General features: G+C 40.2%; 1 pseudogene; it reads left to right on the plus strand.

Annotated features, from left to right (window-relative positions):
* The window catches only part of LOC128138693 (ATP-dependent translocase ABCB1-like), a 55546-nt pseudogene that overhangs the window by 18614 nt on the left and 14964 nt on the right, over nt 1-21968 (plus strand).

Genomic DNA, 21968 nt, shown 5'->3' on the forward strand with positions numbered 1-21968 from the left:
CTGGGTTTGGTTTTTTTTTTTCCAGAAACAAAAAAAAAATTAGAAGATGCCAAACACATTGGTATCAAAAAGGCTGTGTCAGCCAATACTTCTATGGGTATTGCTTTCTTTTTGATATATGCATCATATGCTTTGGCCTTCTGGTATGGAACCACTTTGATACTCTCCAATGATTATACAATTGGAAAAGTCTTTACAGTATGTATTCACCAGTAGCTGAACAATGTTTATGAGAAATACTGAACTGATCTTGTATAATCTTTTTGGAATATGTGACTTTAAATTTTAAGTGAGGTCGAAGTTAGCTTTTCAAACTACATTTTTCACTTTTTCACCCCTGCTAATAAAAGCAAACAGTACAGTTGTTCTGCATACCACTGATACTTCTGTAAGTTGGGTAGCAACATAAAAATCACCTAATTCAAAGTCCCTTGTGAAAAAGCCAGTTTGGATCAATAATAATTAGCTGTTAATTTTTTATTCAGTCACACCAAATCTTTGCTGAAGTACTGAGATATAAATTCTATGTATCATGATTTATGCCAGGTGGTTGCATTCAGGAGAGAAAGACCAGGCGTCAGGCAGCATTCCCTTTGTAACTTGTTAGCTCCTGTCTTAGGCAGAGTTCATTTACCTACAGTCTTTATCTATGCTGGTATCAGGTTGGACCTTTTGTTGGAAGGCTTGGGGTATGACAGTGTGGTTGAAGGTTTGATCCCAGTCACAGCCTGCCTGCTAAGGAGTTTATATCTGTGATAGTCAGCAGCTTTTGAAGCCATTCTCTCCATTGTGCTCAGGCACCAGGGTCACTAGCTAGACCCAAGAGTCTTTGAGGAGCAGCTCATTTAATTGTTCCCACTTGTGACCAGGTGGGTAGGTCCATTTTGTTGCCAGCAAGAGCAGGGAAGTGATCATCCCCCTGTACTGGGCACTGGTGAGGCCGCACCTCGAGTGCTGTGTTCAGTTTTGGGCCCCTCACTACAGGAAAGACATTGAGCTGCTGGAGCGTGTCCAGGGAAGGGCAACCGAGTTGGTGAGGGGCCTGGAGCACAAGTCTTGTGAGGAACGGCTGAGGGAGCTGGGGTTGTTTAGTCTGGAGAAAAGGAGGCTGAGGGGAGACCTTCTTGCTCTCTACAACTACCTGAAAGGAGGTTGTAGCGAGGTGGGGGTCGGTCTCTTTTTCCCAAGTAACAAGTGATAGGATGAGAGGAAATGGCCTCAAGTTGTGCCAGGGGAGGTTTAGGTTGGGTATTAGGAAAAATTTCTTCACCAAAAGGGTTATCAGGCATTGGAACAAGCTGCCCAGGGAAGCGGTTGAGCCACCATCCCTGGAGGTAGTGTAGACATGGTGCTTAGGGATATGGTTTAGTGGTGGACTTGGCAGTGCTAGGTTTACAGTTGGACTCGATGATCTTAAGGGGTTTTTTTCCAACCTAAATGATTCTATGATTTGATTTTGTCCACTCCAGGACAAAGCCAGGCAGGTGAGTTTGTACTACCAACACCCTGCAGAAACCAGCTGGGAAGGAGCTTTGTTCTCATGTCCTCAGTGAAAGCAGCTGGTGGAGCAGGGAAAGCAGGAGCACCTGCAGCCAGGCTTCTGCCTTACCTGGCAAGCAGCACGACTGCAAGGTGGGGGTTATTACTGGTCCTTGCAGAAGGCCATACTCACTGTCACCTCCTCTGGGCCACTAACAATTTAGACTGTAATGTAAGCTTGGTATATGCTTAGATACTTAGATACAATTAGAATAAAACGCAAATAAGCGTTTATTCTCAACATCAGAAATGGGTGGCAGAGTTGCATGTGTTCAGAAAAAACACCCAAACATTAAAAAGTCAGATCCAAGGCTGAAAAAAATAGATTAGAAATTAGAGTCTGCTTTTGGTGTGACAAACAGTTTCAGTTTCATGCAAAGAAATTTCCGGTTTCCTCAAACATTTGGTTCTGTTCTTGCCAGTACCACAGTGGAGTAGATTACTGTGCCTTTACCTTTTGGGTTGAAGTACCCTTGGTTTTATGTTATATGAAGAAAGAAAGCAATTTTTTTCTATGTTTAACCACAAAAGTAACTGGTGGCTAATTTTTTTTCAGGTGGAATTAGAAACAACCTTCTGTTCTCGATTGTCAATAAAGAAGAATCCCAGCCATCAGCACCTCACAATATCCTTCTTATCGTCCAGTTGTGGAAGAAGGAAATTTGATTCCCTTTTTTCCTACTGATGTTTACCTTTTGATAAATGATTGCCACCTGTTTAATTGCTGCTTTGATTCTAGACTTCCTCATATTGCACAGCATGCATGAAACTACTTAAAGCAATAAGAGTTAATATTCTCAGATAAATGAAACTACCTAATTAGAGTTATGAATTCCTAGCTATGTATTATGTGGTGGGTTTTATTTTTTCTTTAGGTCTTTTGCCATGTCTGTCATCCAAAAGTGTTGAACATCTGACTTCTTTTCTGAACTAAAAGTAGCGATTGTGTGTACAATATCATAACATTTAAAAATTCTACCTAACACAAATTTGGATATGGGACAAGCATCTAAATACTGGAATGTGAGCCAATAACTGAGGAAGATGCAAATTCCTACCAGTAGTTGTTTTATCTGGTAGTTCAGAAAACCAGGTTAAAGAAGAAAAAGAAATTATTGCAAAGCTTCCCTGAATAAATATACTTCAATCTTCATTCTTAAAAAAAGCCCAACCCAACAACTGAGAGACAATTCTAGATCTTCTGTAACTATGCCCAAGTTATTGATAATATTTCTTTTCAGCTTTCAATAATTTAAAGGACTGCCTTTATAGTGACTACATCTGTAGTGATTTGGCAATGTAACTTCTACTTTCAAGTCCTTTATCAAAAAATATTAAAATATTTGTATAGTTTATAACATTATATGACTTTTCTAAATATTATGTATAAAATATAACTAAACTTAGGGTTGTGTTTCCAATTTTTGCTGCATCAGATAATGGTTATGAAACAAAGCTGAAGTGTCTGCTGATATTTTTACCTCTGAGGTCACATCTACCTTGTAGTGCAGAGATGTGAGTGCAGCTGTTGTAATTATTCCCATGCTAACTCAAGTAACTAGCTGAAATACCAGTAACAGAAGCACCATGCCTGACAAGGATTGGTTTGAGCTATAATATTTACTTACCAGACTTATGGTACATACTGGCTAGCTGAGGCTGTAAACTGGTACCTACTGGATGGCTGGCAGGGGCTGAACCTTGCTACTTAGTGTCATAGTGACTACAATGCTATTTTAAAACTAACCTTGGGTTGTCTACACAAGCTATATTTCTGCCTTTGGATATTAGTGCACTATTCCTGGTTCAAGACTGTTCTCGGTAGGAATGAAAACAAATGCATTAAAACCTAGTCCTCTGTCTGCATTAATATGGCACAGCTGCTGTCTCCTACAGTATATTAAAGGAAGGAGTGTAATCATGAACACAAGTTACTGTTAATACTAACAGTATTATGCATTGGCTGGATGTGAATGTGTAGGTTACTCCTCCCTTTCACTGATGTTTTAGATTATATTTCCTCTATTCTTAATTTATGCCAGTGAAGACTTAAGGCCCTAAGCATTTGCCTTGGTTACTCACCCCTGACAGCAGATCTTCCAGTGACCTGGACTGGCAGCTTCATGCACCCATGAGTAGTTGCAGCTACTTTGCAATGAGGCCTGCTATGCCTCATTAGCTGGTAACGTTAACTTCTAAGATGTCACAGCCCTGTACCATGCTAAAATGCCATTAGGAATCTAGACAATGTTTTTTTCCCTTTTCTTGACATGTTATTCTGCACAGGAACCTCAAATTGACAGTTCATCCAATGCTGCCTATAAACTGAAGCATGTTAAGGGGACTTCGGAATTCCAAAATGTTTACTTCAATTACCCTGCTGGGCCAGATACTAAGGTATTACGCATGGAGGTGATACAGATTCCATTTAGATAACTTGATTGCTTAGAGAGAAACAATTGCTATAATTGAAAAAAAAAAAAAAAAGTCCTAGAAATTATAGAAACCTTTGCTTTTATCTAGAACTGATAACACATTTTAGCCAGAACTGGTTGGTTAACTAAATTAAAAGCCAACCTTTTAAAATAAAATGTAACTACTTGAAATTTCCACTAAAAACTAAAGGGTTGGAGATCCTTATAAGTCACAAATATAATGAAAAACACTAATTGTGATAATACTTGTTTTAACCCATTTAAAATGTTATAGCAGTATACTGATCTGCCAAATTGTCCACACTGTATGTCTGGTAAAAGTATTTCTCTGAGAAACTGGCAGCAGATCCAACACGTACTTTATTACATTTACAATGCAAAACCTGCCCCTTTGAAGGAAATTATTGTTTTGTTTGAGAGCTCTCACTAAGGTAAGCCTTGATGCAATTAACTGGGGAAGAGGTCTGAATGATTTCTGAAAATACATTTATTAAGAATGTCTTGGAAAAGCATCTTTTCCAGTGTGAAGGAAGTCCACTTTCACTAATCTATAAAAGGGGATCTGTTTCCATTTTGTTCAGTTAGAACATGAAGACAGAGAAGAAGGGGGCTTTCTTAGTCAACTTTTAAATAAATAAAAAAAGAAAATATTCCAGCTCACCAGTTTCTAAAGAGAACAATTTAAACATTTGGCATTTATATTAGCTAGCTTCCATGTAAATGTCTAACAATGTAATAAGTGTATTTCCATGTAAAGACTTGCAGAACAAAGACTTTCGATTGAGTTCTAAGGTAGCTTGAGGGTTTAAAATAGGTGGTCTCAGTTCATACTTGCTCATTTTGACATCACCTGAATCTCACAATTTAAAATATTCTTGATTAAAATGGCAAAATTCAGAGGTTTTAGTATTACTGAAATGAAAAAGTGTTTGTTTTACACTATTGTTCTGAAATAAGAATAGTCCTGGCAAATGTTTAATGGAATATCAGCTCTCCCACTTCTTTTAAGCTAAGAACTTCCTCATGATGGCTTCCTACCAGGTTACTTGTAATGAAATAATATGATGTTTTATATAAATATGCAAAAATAAAACTATAAATTATTCCTCCTTGGTAACTGAAGAAGAAATATCCAAGAAAAGGTTCCCTTTCATCTTATTACATAGAGATTTACAAATATGTCTCTGCTTGAAGTTTTAGAGAAACCTACAGAGAAAAGCCCCCATAGGTCAACAGCAGTGTAAGAGGGAAAGAAAAGTTCTTCTTTTCCCCTACAGCTACAGTGATTGCTTTGTGGCATCTTCACCACCTACCTGAAACTCAGCGATCGAGGGACGAGTAAGTAAGTTTGAATGGAAAGCAGACCTTCACTTTTGCAGTAGGTGTGAAATGCCACATTTTGAAGGGATGAGCAGAAGTGTCCTGGTTTCAGCTGGGATAGAGTTAACTGTCTTCCTAGTAGCTGGTACAGTGCTATGTTTTGAGTTCAGTATGCGAAGAATGTTGATAACACTGATGTTTTCAGTTGTTGCTCAGTAGTGTTTAGACTAATGTCAAGGATTTTTCAGCTTCTCATGCCCACCCAGTGAGAAAGCTGGAGGGGCACAAGAAGTTGGCACAGGACATAGCCAGGGCACCTGACCCAAACTGGCCAACGGTGTATTCCATACCATGTGACGTCCCATCCAGTATAGGAACGGGGAAGTGGGGGGGGCAGGGATTCGCCACTCGGGGACTGGCTGGGTGTCGGTCGGCGGGTGGTGAGCAATTGCACTGCGCATCATTTGTACATTCCAATCCTTTCATTATTGCTGTTGTCATTTTATTAGTGTTATCATTATCATTATTAGTTTCTTCTTTTCTGTTCTATTAAACCGTTCTTATCTCAACCCACGGGTTTTGCTTCTTTTCCCGATTTTCTCCCCCATCCCACTGGGTGGGGGGGAGTGAGTGAGCGGCTGCGTGGTGTTTAGTTGCTGGCTGGGGTTAAACCACGACAAGAAGGAAGAATCCCTTCATAGTGCAGTAAAACTCCAGAAACTCCACATCAGCCTTTCCACAATTTCACATGTAGTTCTTCCCCTTACTAGCTAAAGCTCTCTTGCAAAATCTTATTGTAGTCTATAGAGTTTCTTCAAATTTACACTGACATTTTTACATACAGTTGTGTTTTTGGTTACCCTTCTTATATGCACAGATACTGAAGGGCTTGAACCTCAAGGTTAGCTGTGTGGCTGTGGGAAAAGTACAACCGTTGAGCTCATCCAGAGATTTTATGATCCCAAGGAAGGCACGGTAGGATACCTCAAGTAAGAGGACTGCTCTGTGTGTCACAGTTGTTGGAAGTCTGGTTCTGGCCTCACGGCCCTTGTTCCAATGACACAATAAAGTCTCCCTTAAAGAGGTAAGTGCCAGCCTGGGGAGAGAGGTTTCTTGACCAAAACACTTAGTAAACAGTTTTTGTCTGCTTCCTTTCATTTAGGTTACCATTGATGGGCAGGATATTAAGACCTTAAATGTAAGATATCTGCAGGAGATTATTGGTGTGGTGAATCAGGAGCCCGTGCTATTTGCTACTAGCATTGCAGAAAACATTCGTTATGGCCATGAGGACGTCACCATGGAAGAGATTGAAAAGGCTACCAAGGAAGCGAATGCTTATGACTTCATCATGAAGCTACCCAATGTAAGCAAACCAGCTGTCCTGCTGAAATAACTTCTCCTAAACCTTGTGCCAAAGAGTTCCTTAGAAGGGATTCTTGTAAGCAGAGGAAGCTATCCCTGGAGCTGTGAATAAGCAGAGCTATGCAGACCTTCCTCATAACTTTTGAGAATAATGTTAATTTTAAATCTTTAGGTCATGAATTGGTGGGCATTTGGAGAACTATTAGACTTCCAGGGACAAAAAAAATTAGGCAGGTATATCTAAGTGGCTGTTTATCCTGTAGAGTTTTAGAGGTAGGAGAAGATGCTGCTGGGGCTACTGACACCGACGCGCCTTTTCTTTACACTGCCTTTCTTTGGCGAAAGGACTGTGCCACTGAGTGTTTTGGAAATGTGTGTGGTTGTCTTGTAGAAGTTTAAAACTGTGGTTGGAGAAAGAGGGGCACAGCTGAGTGGAGGTCAGAAGCAAAGAATAGCAATCACCTGAGCACTGGTTCGCAATCCTAAAATTCTTCTGCTTGATGAGGCAACGTCAGCTTTGGATACTGAGAGTGAATCAGTTGTGCAGGCAGCACTGGACAAGGTCAGTATTGCTCATTTTTTTAAAGAGCTGCAAGAAAGAGACACCCCTAAAAAGTCTAAGGTAAGCCTGAATTTGGCAAATACTCTCTGTTCATACTGTAGAGGGCTTGCATGGCCAGGTTTAGGTAGCAGGGGGCTACACAGGTGGCTTCTGTGAGAACCTGCCGGAAGCTTCCCCTATATCAGACAGAGCCAATACCAGCCGGCTCCAAGACAGACCCGCCTCTGACCAAGGCCGAGCCCATCAGTCACAGTGGTAGTGCCTCCTCAGGGATAACATATTTAAGAAGGGAAAAAAAGTTGCTGCAGCACAGAAACTGCAGCTGGAGAGAGGAGTGAGAACATGTAAGATAAACAGCCCTGCAGACCACAAGGTCAGTGAAGGAGGGGGAGGAGGTGCTCCAGGTGCCGGAGCAGAGATTCCCCTGCGGCCCGTGGTGAAGACCATGGTGAGGCAGGCTGTTCCCCTGCAGCCCAGGGAGGTCCACAGTGGAGCAGATATCCACCTGCAGCCCAGGGAAGACCCCACGCCGGAGCAGGTGGATGCCCGAAGGAGGCTGTGACCCCATGGGAAGCCCGTGCTGGAGCAGGCTCCTGGCAGGACCTGTGGCCCTGTGGAGAGAGGAGCCCACGCTGGAGCAAGTTTTCTGGCAGGACTTGTGACCCCGTGGGGGACCCACACAGGAGCAGTGTGCTCCTGAAGGACTGCAGCCTGTGGAAGGGACCCACACTGGAGAAGTTCGTGGAGGACTGTCTCCTGTGGGAGGGACCCCACGCTGGAGTTGGGGAAGAGTGAGGAGTCCTCCCCCTGAGGAGGAAGGAGCAGCAGAGACAACATGTGATGAACTGACCACAACTCCTATTCCCCACCCCCCTGTGCTGCTCGAGGGGAGGAGGTAGAGAATTCAGGAGTGAAGCTGAGCCCAGGAAGAAGTGGGGGGTGGGGGGAAGGTGTTTTAAGATTTGATTTTATTTCTTATTACCCTACTCTGGTTTGATTGCTAATAAGTTAATTTTCCCTGAGTCAAGTCTTTTTTGCCCATAACGGTAACTGGTGAGTGATCTCTCCCTGTCCTTATCTTGACTCATGAGCCTTTCATTATATTTTCTCTCCCCTGTCCTGTTGAGGAGGTGGAGTGATAGAGCAGCTTTGGTGGGCACCTGGCATCCAGCCAGGGTCACATACTGTCCTGGTTTCAGCTGGGATAGAGTTAACTGTCTTCAGTCTAGAAAAGAGGAGGCTGAGGGGAGACCTTATCGCTCTCTACAACTACCTGAAAGGGGGTTGTAGTGAGGTGGGTGTTGGTCTCTTCTGTCAGGTGTCTGGAGACAGGACAAGAGGAAATGGCCTCAAGTTGAGGCAAGGGAGATTTAGGTTAGATATTAGGAAAAATTTTTTTACTGAGAGGGTTGTCAAACATTGGAATGGGCTGCCCAGGGAAGTGGTTGATTCACCATCCCTGGAGGTATTCAAAAAGCGAGTGGACAGGGTACTCCAGGGCATGGTTTAGGGGGCATGGTTAATGGTTGGACTCAATGATCTTGAAGGTCTTTTCCAACCGAAATGATTCTATGATTCTATGATTCCTAGTAGCTGGTACGGTGCTATGTTTTGAGGTCAGAGCGAAGAATGTTGATAACACTGATGTTTTCAGTTGTTGCTAAGTAGTGTTTAGACTAAAGTCAAGGATTTTTCAGCTTCTCATGCCCAGCCAGCGAGAAAAGCTGGAGGGGCACAAGAAGTTGGCACAGGACACAGCCAGGGCACCTGACCCAAACTGGCCAACAGTGTATTCCATACCATGTGACGTCCCATCTAGTATAGGAACTGGGGAGTGGGGGCGAGGAATCGCCACTCTGGGACTAACTGGGTGTCGGTCGGCGGGTGGTGAGCAATTGCACTGCGCATCATTTGTACATTCCAATCCTTTCATTATTGCTGTTGTCATTTTATTAGTGTTATCATTATCATTATTAGTTTCTTCTTTTCTGTTCTATTAAACCGTTCTTATCTCAACCCACGGGTTTTGCTTCTTTTCCCGATTTTCTCCCCCATCCCACTGGGTGGCGGGGGAGTGAGTGAGCGGCTGCGTGGTGCTTAGTTGCTGGCTGGGGTTAAACCACGACACATACAAAGATTGGGAACTCTAAATGGGGATTAATAGTAAGATGCTTTAAAAAATAAATACATAAAAAACCTGTTTTGAAATTTGCCAGCACTAGCTCTATCAGGTCAGGCAGACTGCCCAGTGGTGAAGTGTTTTGTAAGTGCCTGTGGAATTTGGTTAATGATGTTATGGGTAGGACTGAATTGCAACAAACTTTCCCAGACAAGCTTTAGTCTTTGGAGCAGTGGAGAGCTCAACACAGGCTAAGGGCTAAATATTCTCAAGAAGGTTTGTGGATCCATGTGGGCTATGTTCTTATTAATACCAGCAAAGTAATTCAGAGCGAACTCAGGGATGTCTTTGAGAGCAGCTGCTACATGTTGACTGCCATCTAGACATAACTTCTAAGCCACCTAGACAACTGAAAACAATAGCCTATCCTGTATTTCTTGTTGTCTTCTCAAAGCAAGTGTATGAACTGTTTACAAAATAGTTCCACCTATTCCTCAGACTAAATCAGTCATATTCATTGGTATTTTCCCTCCCTCTGTTTCTCTGTCTTACTATGCATCTATGCTTATGCTCTGGGCAAACACAAATTCCCACCCTAAACTCTTTCAGCAATGATCATAGTTGATCTATGGGCAATATCTTTGGAAAGCATTTTGCCTCCATATGCTATTCTGCCTCAGGAGAAGTACCTTACGTTACCCACTGTACAGCATTGTGTCTGGAAGAATCAGACAAGAGAATCTATGTTCTCATCTTCAAAGAGATTTTAGTCCCTAATGTTTACTTGGATGCCTAATTGCCACTAATCTCAGCAAAAGTTAGACTCTCTGTCCACTAGTCTTAATTACTGATAATTCACACTACTCTGTGAAACTACACTAGCTGGCATACTCAGGGATCTTTCTCCCAGCTCATGCCCTATAAAGTGAATCCCAGAGACAGAACGGCAGAGAACCGCTGTTTGAGACGTATTTGGTGGGATCTCAACTAACTGCTGCAATATAAAACTTATACAGCTATTTTAAACAAGTTACTTAGCCTCTCACCTCCCCCACCTATCTTTAAAATATGTTGTATGGTGAGATGAATCTCGGTGTTGATGTTTCTGGTAAAGCATGCCAGAAAGAGTTGCTCAGACTAGACTAGCCCTGAGATAGCTGATGTTAAGCAAGACAAAGCTAAGCTGTTGTGTGCCAAGCATTCATTTGTCCTTCTCTTGCCCACTTTTTCCCTTCCTCACTGTGCTGAGCATTTACCTCTATAGAAGGTTCACATCTGGTCTAGAGTAGACCACTTTTCCCTGCAGGCTTCAACAAACCTGGTGAAGTGCCGGGTCCTGCACTTTGGCCACAACAACCCCATGCAGCGCTACAGGCTTGGGGAAGAGTGGCTGGAAAGCTGCCCGGCAGAAAAGGACCTGGGGGTGCTGGTGGACAGTCAGCTGAATATGAGCCAGCAGTGTGCCCAGGTGGCCAAGAAGGCCAACGGCATCCTGGCCTGTATCAGAAATAGTGTGGCCAGCAGGAGCAGGGAGGTGATTGTTCCCCTGTACTCGGCACTGGTGAGGCCGCACCTCGAGTACTGTGTTCAGTTTGGGCCCCTCACTGCAGGAAAGACATTGAGCTGCTAGAGCATGTCCAGAGAAGGGCAACTGAGTTGGTGAAGGGTCCAGAGCACAAGTCTTATGAAAAGCAGCTGAAGGAACTGGGGTTGTTTAGCCTGGAGAAAAGGAGGCTGAGGGGAGACCTTGTCGCTCTCTACAACTACCTGAAAGGAGGTTGTAGCAAGGTGGAGGTTGGTCTCTTCTCCCAAGTAACAAGTGATAGGACAAGAGGAAGTGGCCTCAAGTTGTGCCAGGGGAGGTTTAGATTGGATATTAGGAAAAATTTCTTTACTGAGAGGGTTGTCAGGTATTGGAACAAGCTGCCCAGGGAAGTGGTGGAGTCACAATCCCTGGAGGTGTTCAAAAACCACGTAGATGTGGCACTTCAGGACATGGTTTAGTGGGCACGGTGGTGTTGCGTTGATGGTTCGACTCGATGATCTTAAAGGTCTTTTCCAACCTAAACGATTTGATGATTCTATGAAACCTCTGCTGAATCTCTGTTTACTGTTTATGTGGAAGGGGTCTTCTGCTTTTTATAATTGAGGACATTAACTTGATTTTCTTCTACATCTTGATGTGATTTTAACTTTTTAAGATCATCTCAGACATAGTGAAGCTTTCAGACTACCAAGAAAATGCCTCCTATTTCTTATAGAATGGCTTGAATAGCTGTCATTTCCAGTTCTTAAAATCATGTGACAATATTAAGATATCAGGTTTAGCTGAAAATTCATTGAGAATATTCCACACATTATACTTTTCTCTCTTATTTCCTAATTGTAAAACAATTAGTAAACCATTATTCTAACAGTTCAAGTGTTAAGTGAAGATTTTTAAACTGAATTATATGTTTGGATTCACTTGTTGAGTCATTAGACATTAACACCAATTTATGCCAGCACACACTGTCACAATGTGCCTGTAAAAAATATCTTTGTTGTGTCAAACTACATACTTACAGGATTTATTTTATTATTTGTGAGTAATGAAAAAGATGGAAAAACAACACAAGTGATAGAAATATGATTTTTAAGTACAATTTTAGATAAATATTTCCAGCTAAGTCACCCAAGTAATTTAGAGTGAGTAAAAGTGCTAAGTGATTAATTTTTAATATTTGTGAAATGCTCTAAAATAGAATTGTCATTGACTTGCTTAATGGTAGATAGTCTTTTTTCAGTGAAAATTGGATACATAACCTGGGAGGATATTGAAGGGGCAGTTTAAAAAAAAAAAATTTAGATATTTGTGTTTAGAAAGTAATAGTCCAACATGAAAAAAACAGAGTACCTTAATTCATATTTTCAAATGAAATATGTTTTGCAGTATTTGATTTAAGTTACATTTTTTCTTTAGTTTACCTTTGAGGAACTGAAAAATGTTGTGAAATTCAACATTTCTCAGTTGACAATTTTCATCTTTACTAGAGCACCATTTCAAGGAAAATTTTTCAGTTAAAATATTGTGTTCAACTCTAATTTGAAGAGGGGACATATCATATGTACCTGACAATGCTAATGTGGGGCCATCGTTATGCTCTTTCCAGGTCAGGAAAGGATGCAATACACTTGTTATCATTCATCATTTGTCAACAGTTCAAAATGCGGATCTTCTAGCTGCATTTGAAAATGGTGTAATCACAGAACAAGGAACTCATAATGAATTAATAGACAGAAAGGAATTTACTACAAGCTTGCTAACATGCAGGTAGCTTTTTTGCAAACTTTTTTTCATAGCTTTTATCATATTGTGTGCTATTGAGTTAAACAAATTTAATTGCTTCCAAATGTACCTCCAGCTTTGCACTGTTTTCTCAGCAGAAAAACTCTAGGGGGGAAAAAAACTTCCCTGAAGAGTGTTAAACTTCATATTAAGTCAAATGTGCAAGTTTAATTCAAAGTTGTGAATTACACGAATTCTAAGCAAAAAAAGTTTCTTTAAAAGTATGACATTAAAAATAAAGGATGCGAGACGGTAAAAATTAAGCTTGTGGTAGAAATGAAGTTCTAGAGCTGATCGATTCTCAGACTACTTTTCCAAGTCATAAAATTATAAAAAAACTCAGGTTGGAGGGGACCTTGGTGGCTTATCTAGTCCAATCCCCACTGAATGCAGGGCAGACTCTGAGGTCAGACCGGGATGCTCAGGGCCATGTCCTGTTGAGTTTGGGGTACCTCCAAGGATGGAGACTCCACACCCTCCTCAAGTCACCTCCTCCAGTGCCTCCCACCCTCATTGTGAAAACTCAAACTCTTTTACGAAAGTACTTTTGCAAATCACCAGCGTCTTAGTGACTCAGGCTCCTGAAGTTTTGTCATGTAGACATGGTCTATTGTCGTGGTTTAACCCCAGCCAGCAACTAAGCACCACGCAGCCACTCACTCACTTCCCCCCCACCCAGTGGGGTGGGGGAGAGAATCAGAAGGAAGGGTAAAACTCATGGGTTGAGATAAGAACAGTTTAATAGAACAGAAAGGAAGAAAATAATAATGATAATAATAACAACAATAATAAAATGACAATAACAATAATAAAAGAATTGGAATATACAAAACAAGTGATGCACAGTGCAATTGCTCACCACTCGCCAACCCATGCCCAGTTAGCTCCCGAGCAGCAATTCCCCCCAGCCCCATTCCCCCCAGTTTATATACTGGACATGATGTCACATGGTATAGAATACCCCTCTGGCCAGTTTGGGTCAGCTGCCCTGGCTGTGTCCCCTCCCAACTTCTTGTGCCCCTCCAGCCTTCTTGCTGGCTGGGCATGAGAAGCTGAAAAATCCCTGACTTAGTCTAAACAATACTTAGCAACAACTGAAAACATCAGTGTGTTATCAACATTCTTCTCATACTGAACCCAAAACATAGCACTGTACCAGCTACTAGGAAGACAATTAACTCTATCCCAGCCAAAACCAGGACATCTATCTTGAATATTTTTATTATCTTTCAAGCTGTCTCCTGAACTTCTCTAACAGTTTCTCTCAGGCCTTAACTTTGAAGCAGCTGGAAGTCTTGCTCCTGTTCTTCATGGTTCCCTCCTCATGTTGAAAGTCCCTCTTCTTGACTTTCTGATTCTCTTTTACTTTAAGGCTCTTTCATATAATTTTTGCATTTTAAAGAAGTTTTCCAGTGGGTTTGTTCAATTAACTTAGTTAACTCTCCTGTATGTTTTCAGAAGGGTTTAACTTGACAAAAAATGAGAAAAAAAAAATCTCTGTGGCTAAAATTCCACTCCCCCACCCCTACCCCCCCTTGTAAGTGTTTGTGCATTGGCAAGTTTTTCACTGAGTATAGAGAGGAATTTATGAAACTTCAATACTTGCTTGGGCTTTGTAACATTGTTCAGTTCTTATCAATCTTCCATTTACTTCACAGAAGTTGTTGCTATTTAGAATTGATCATCAGTTGAAAATACAGGATAACATGGCCATAAACAATTTTTAGCATGATACTGTTTCATTTCAGGCATCAGGAACTGAGGATCAGTTACAGGAAGAAGGTAATGCACCAGCTATCTCAGAGGAGGCATAGAAGGGATCAATGCTGGCTGGACAGAAAAGACAATCCGCTCAGAAAAGCATAAAAAGGTTCAGAATACAGAATGATGAACCTGACGTAAAAGCTGTTCAGCTTGTGAGTGTCCCTCTATTCTTACCTGCATGTGTTTTCCATAACTAATGGGATAAGAAAGAAATGTGATCCCACTCGAGAGAGTAACTTTTTAACAAAATATGCGAAGGCAACCTATGTGTTTGGTTGAAGACTCATAAATTGACAAAATTACACAAGAGTTCTATGGAAACAGTCTTTTCCCCTGAAGCTAAAATTAATTTTTTGTTGTGAAACTTGAAATAGTTTATTTGAGGAATATTATGGAAAAAAATTACTTGAGTATGGGAATAGCCTAAGTAGCAAGATAATTCATTTAATTATAGAACAAAACCAAAACCAGGTAGTTAGTCATACCACTCAAATAACACACCCTGAATAGGAAATAATTACTATTTTTATCTAAATGTTTTGCTCTCTATTGTCTAAAATGTCTGTGTTAGCAAATAAATTACTGAAAATTAAGATGTAATTATTGAGCTGGCTAATGACCTAAAACTTCAAAAGGTCATATTCAGCCGCGAGTAAGGAGCAATTCTTTTAACATTCAATACCATCAAATGCAAAAAGTGGTTTAAATTCACAATTTCTGTTTCTGGATAGTCCCATGAAGGGTAAGTGGGATTTGTGACTCATCCTTTCAGGTAAAGGCTCAGATTGTTATTGTTGGAAGAAATGAGAGCTTATATAGCATTCATTGGTCTTTTCCTTCTTCTTTTATGTTATTATTATTGGGTACTGAGTAACAGTAAGAATTTCTAAAGTTAATTAATACAGTTTTTAAAGATCAGTTAGTTTGGATTTTCCCAATATGGAATATAGGATAAGGAGCATATTACAAAGAATATACACGTCCCTCATTTCCCTCCATTAATGTTTAATATTTATGCAGATGGAATCCTTTTATTTTAGGATAAAAGCATACCTCCAGTTTCATTTTTTAAAATTATGGAGTTGAATAAAACTGAATGGCCATACTTTGTTATTGGAACTTTACGCACCATTATCAGTGAGGCCTTGCAACTCATATTTTCGGTCATCATTTCAGACATTATAGGGGTGAGTATAAAACAAAGAAGTAAAAATCTTCATTGTATGCTTTACCTTTTGTCATTATTTCCTGACTACCTTTATGATAAACCAATAAAATGATACATTTTTTTCAATTTGCACTGCAAAGGTGACGAATGGGCAAAGGTCCTTGCTATGGAGAATGCAAAATGTCAGCTTGATGTCTCACAGAGCAGCGAGGCAAATTGCACATCCTCAAGCAGATCAGCTCACCCACGCTGTGTGAGGAGGTGTTCTCCTGTGACGTCTCCAAATCTGCTTCACCCTTACCCCTTTAGAGAAGGCAGTATGTCAGCATGAGCAGTGCAGGCCTGAAAGGTGATCCTTGCGCTGTCTTGCCCACATGCACTCAGCAATAGCCTTGCAGAAAACATGATGTGAACACAAAGCAGTGCAAATGCAACAAGTTGAAAGGGATGTGAAGTAATGCTTCTGATGATAAACTTTTCATTATACAGACAATTTCTGTAAACCTGAATTTATGGTGTTAGAAAATTAAGTAACATTCTCAAGCTAGCAATACTTTATCCTAACATTTTCTGTCAGAACACATTGTTTTGTTGGAAAGGTATTAATATTGATACAGTGCAGGAGAGAGACAAACTGAGTGTGAGAGTACAAGTATACGTGTTTATGGGCACTTACGTACCCATATGCCATGTGGCATTCATGCCATACTGAGAAACAATATATGGCCATGTTACTTGCATGAGTTGCAGAAGACAAAGATTACCTTATCTGTCCGCTACAGGAATCTGAATCAGTTTAGAAACAAATACAGTCCTGGAACTGAATCTCAGATTCATGTTTTGACTGTTTTGGGATGAGGCGCTCAGTCTTGTTTTCTCATATTTTTCACAGTTTCACCATAAAACAAGAAAAAGGAAAAAATGAAAGCACAGCAACATCTGCATTTACTGGAGCATTTTTTACAGCCAGTCAAGCTGTAGTATATAACATCAAAGATACTGAAATAGCATATCTTAATTTTTTTGTACTCATACATGAGATGTTACCCTCCAAAGAACTGTTTCGGAAAAGAGCATTATATTGCTGTTATACTTCAGCTTTTAATGTAAAGTGTAACAGGAAACATCCCTGAGGGAAGGGGAGGACGCTATGCAGTTGCAGTCTTTCAACAGTTGTCCCCAAAGGATTCCAACATGGAAAATAATCTGACAGAGGGCAGAAGATATATATTTGGAAAAAACAGAATTAAGTTCCTTCCTTTATAAAACATTAATTTCCTGTAAAAACTTTTACAAATATTTTCAGGTGTGAAAGGATTTACAACAAATCTATATTAGAAAATTTATATAATTGCATTGTAAATTTTATTGCTATGGACCAAGGTATAAAACAAGGTAAACTGGAGTCACTCTGAGCAAACAATAGATAAATTTTTACTAAGGCAAATTAAATTTCATTTAAAAATTTAAAAACACAGCATCCAAAATATGCAAACACAATGCAACAACAAAGAATATACAACATCTTGAAAGATCTATTTAAAAGACTTCGAGACCTTGAAGACCTCAAACCTTATAAAACATATTTGTGTCATCCAAACTTAAAAGCATTATCTTTATTGCTCTACAAACTTGGTGAAACCAAAACTATATGATCTTCTTGCTTCATGAACTATGATTTTTTTACCATATATAAAAGTATGATGATGGTTTGAGGATGCTACATCTTTAATATTCATTTATCCACAGTTGAGATAAATAAGTGCATGGAAGCTTCAAATGGAAAATTATTTCCACAACAAAGCAAAGTCTCTATACAATGTATATCGGGTGGGGGAGTGTTGTTAACATACAGAAAACAAACAATAGAAATCTGTTTATCGCTGAGTCTTAGCCTAAAAAAATAATGGATCTGTAAAATATAACACAGCATATTAAGAACAATTTCCATATTTCTCTCTCACTAACTAGTCATTGTTTAACATGCAATAATCTTCAGCCAGTGCCTCCAGAAATGCTATTCTAAAGTCCTAAGACATGACTCAGCATTTTACAGGTGTAAATTGCAATAATAATTTACTGATATAGGTTGTTCACTGACATGTGTTACTGATTTTATCTTGCCAAAATACCAATGAAGCCTTCATTCACAAGACATGTAAAATTGCTTCAGATCTGTAACTTCAAAGGAAAAAAAATCTTAGTTCAACAAGAAATGGACTTATCACTTTAAGTGTATGTAATGCATATAGCATGTATGTAACAGTAACAGGAAATTATTGCACTGTAACTTAAGTAAATTAATTTTCAAAATTTTCTCTTATAGATGTTTGTAGAAAAAGGAGAGGCTGCCATCAGGGAGACAAATAGTATATATGCACTGCTGTTCTTAGGTTTTGGACTAATTTCTTTTGTCATTTTTTTTCTTCAGGTAAGTTTTTGTTACTGCAGTTGTTCATGGTATTTGAGGCACTCTATCTCAACTGCGCTAAGTTCTCAGCACCTTGGTGTTACGCAGTACACAAGAAAAACGATGATGAACTTTCACTATCAGATAGGTTCAAAATATAGTAAGAGGTTTCACATGTTCTCTGTGCTATAAGCTGACCTCCATTTCCTCAGCAAAGTAAAGTTTGCATGTAAGGCCCACGCTACGCCACAGCCTGTGTAGGAAAACCCAATACTGACAGCTCTGATAGTACTGATAGTAACTTTGGCAGCACAGGTTTAGATCAGGTTTTGAATCTTCTGTCTTGAGTAAATGGTTGCCTCAACATCTGCTCTGAGCTCTGTGCAACACTCCTGTCAGCATCTGATCTGGTTGCACTGCAACTGCTCTGCATGTACATGAACTCAACCCCTTGGATTTCTAAGAAAACATACCAAAAGTAACTGAGAAAGACCACATCATATGCTTAATTTAAGATTACTCACAGCTCCATACCATGAAAGTTAATTAATATTTCAGATCACCTCTTCAGTCTATGGGATGCATCCTTCTGTTTGTACAGGGTCAAAAAGTTTTGACCACATTTTGTGAAACACAGTCTAAATTTCTACGCACACATAATTGTTCACGTGGTCATGTGTATTTGCCAATGCGTGGAATTACGTATATTGTGGGAAAACTGCCAAGTTCATATATAAATCAGTTCACTTCTTATGTGACTTGATGCGCATCTCATTTACATGCACAAATCCCTTTAGTTATTGCTCAGCTACTTGTGTTGGCCTTGCCCAATCATCTGTAGACTTCTGAACACCACCTTGCAACCTTTTGCCTCATGCCCCTGAGGCAACAGGGTGCCTTTTCTGAAATGATGTCCAGTACTTGCCTCTCTTCAGGCAGAACCAACCTCAAAATTCCTACTTCTGTGATGCCCTTGGACAAGAAAATAAATTGGTGGTATAGCTCTTATGGAGATTTCTCCACCCAAATGTGTCTCCCTGTCTCCCTCATCTCATTCCTGCGTAGTCTGACCCTGCATGGCCCTGACCCAAGAGTGACAGATTCACCAGTACATCTTTGTGCACACTGAGTTGTGTTGTAGTCAGTGAGTACCTGTGCAGGTTCAGAGGCTTCCTCTAGAAAATAACGAGTAGCACTATGTTTTTTTGATTGGAAGCTCTTTGAGAGAGAGAGGGAAATCCCTGGTATTTGTACAGTGACTAAAATGAGTATATGGTCTTACTTGTGATAGCACCAAGCCTGTTACTTTGAAGTGAGCAGTTTCTGTTTAAGATCAGGTGTGATAAAAATATTCCTGCAATTAAAACAGTTTGGTGGGGCCTGAAGACTATTACATGGTATACACTTGTTTCTCAAAAAAACAATGTCTCATTCTTTGCTCTACCCTTATAGGTGCTGAATTTAGCTTTTAAAAACTTTGATTACCTCAGTTACAGCTAGAATATTTTTTAGTTAGTAATATTCTTTTTAATATTATACACAGATAGTCACTTAACTATTTATCTGAAAAAGACAAAAACTGTGATTAGGTAATAAAAAAGCTGTTTGGGGTTTTTTTTCTCAAACTGGGTTTCACATTCGGCAAAGCTGGAGAAATCCTTACAATGAGGCTTTGATCCATAGCGTTTAGAGCAATTCTGAGACGGGTAAAAGCATCATATATTTAGCTTTCTGGAGCTTTAGAAATGCTTGGTTGTTTACATGCCATAAATTGTCTTTGTGTTTAGTTATGTAGCCATGCTGCTATCATATCCATAAAGATACCACACTGATTTCTTTAGCTCAGTTTAGAAACTGACTGGACTAAATCTTCGTAACAGGTCCAGGTAGATATTTTAAATGGTTTTAAAACCTTTTTATTGATATAACCATAGGTCAAGTGTAAGAAACCTCAAAGGTAATGGTAGTGTTTATTTAGGATATTTAATAAAATCAAAGCACCTTTGGACTGAGAGCCAGAGAATTTAGGCTGTGCTCTGAGACTAAATCTGAAATTCGGATCAACCTTCATGGTCAGCTAACTCCATGTATAGGCTAGGATCCACAAATAATTACTAGTGAAGGTTATAGGACCTGGATATCTGACTAGCTGCACTCACTAAACTGGTGGCTGCTCCTGTGCAGCAAGGACAGAGTCAAAGAGAGCCACAGTAGGGGGTCAAGGGTAGAAACAGGGCTCTGTTGCCAGTAGAAGTACATTCAGCAGTGGAGTGAAAACTTCTTAAATAATCAGCCTGAAATCCAAGCACAGCAGCCTCTAGTTGCTAAGCAGTGAGGAGGATGGCAAGGATCCTAACTGCCTGCGTAACCAGCCTTATTACCATCGTTTGATGGTTGGCATTAGCTGCTTCCTGGTGCTGGTGCTCAGCATCCCTGCTCTGCTGCAGTGTGGGTAATGTACCAGTGCAAACTGGTAAGCCCCGCCTGGGAGGCACAGTCTGCACTGGTACCTGCCCTGAAGGCTTGCCAGCATTTCCAGTTCATATTTCAGCACAGCTAGAGCTAACTCAGGTATTTTTACCCCTCTTTTGCTGCCACTCCTTACCAGTTGATCTCCTACCGAGTATTTTTTTTTAATTCATCAAGTATTTCAAGGAAACGTTGGTATTCAGTATCTTATTATCAATCCACCGCATAAATTCATTCCTTCCCTGAATTTCTATTAAATTTTACTCGCAGCTGTAGGTGTGCATGTGATCCCTGAGGTAGTAGAAAGCAGAGCAACACGAGACCAGACACATCACTCCCTTGCCTTTCACTCACTACAGACAGTGATCTATCCCAACCACGCTGTTCTGATGTATCAGCAAGTCCGGGACCAAAAAGGAGGTTTCTAAACAGGCACAACTCCACCACTTCTTCAGTCCATACAGCTGAGTGAAGTTTTCCTGGACTCCACAGAGGGTTGTTCCCTCCTTGAGAAGTTCCCAGAGCCAACCTGAGCCGCATCAGCTTCCCTTTCGTTAACCCCTTTCACTGGAGGCCCAGATGCCCCCTTCTTTCTGGTTTGTATGGGAAGGGATTATAGGTCACCTCCTTGGAAATTAAACCCCATGAGACTTTTTTTGACTAGCCCAGGAGTGAAGTGAGGTCTCGAAGACCATGCTGAATCCCAACAGATCCCTGGAGGAAGGGCTTGAAAGACCCTAAGGGTAACAGAGAGGTTTTCATGGTCTGAGTCAAGTATATGTCATTATATTCACTTTTCTCACCCTGGTGTGAAAATAGTGTCCACCTGGCATCATGTTCAAGTATCAAGGACTACAGCAGTGGGACCTGAGAGGGTTTTGTGTATTAGCAGCAACACATGTGGTGCATTCTCCATATCATATAACACCAAAGCTACTGTCTGGCTAGGTGAGCCTACAGCCAGACTGAAACTGGTTTACATCTTTTTTTCTTACTGTATTTAAGAATACAGTACTTTACTGCACTTAAAAATAATCCCTCACCCTCAATAAAACCCCAAGAATTCAAAATGTAGCATGTTTTTTGATGTCTAAAGGTTATGCATTTATACACTAATGCTAGGAAATAGAAAAGCTCTTACAGTAATGTCATGAACAGTTATTACACAAAAATTCCATATAGTTGCTACGAGCTATGTATGCATAACGTAATACAAATACTTAGATTGTTTCGTGTTAATAAACTTCTGGTTTTGATATTTGGCAAATCTGGAGGAAAGATAGAGTGAATGCTTTATTTTTGCTTCCTAGGTTTAAATAAGACAAATGTTTTGCATTTAACTCAGACATTTTAATTTTCAAATAAGTGCTTTAGAGTCACTGATCCCTCTGACCAATTAATCTGAATTGCTAATGAGATACAAAAGATTGACAAGATTTTTTCCCCTGAAAATAGTGTCTTCCAGATGAGGATGAAGTAGTGTTGAGTA

Source organism: Harpia harpyja, chromosome 1 (genome assembly GCF_026419915.1).
Source record: "Harpia harpyja isolate bHarHar1 chromosome 1, bHarHar1 primary haplotype, whole genome shotgun sequence".
Taxonomy (NCBI): Eukaryota; Metazoa; Chordata; class Aves; order Accipitriformes; family Accipitridae; genus Harpia; species Harpia harpyja.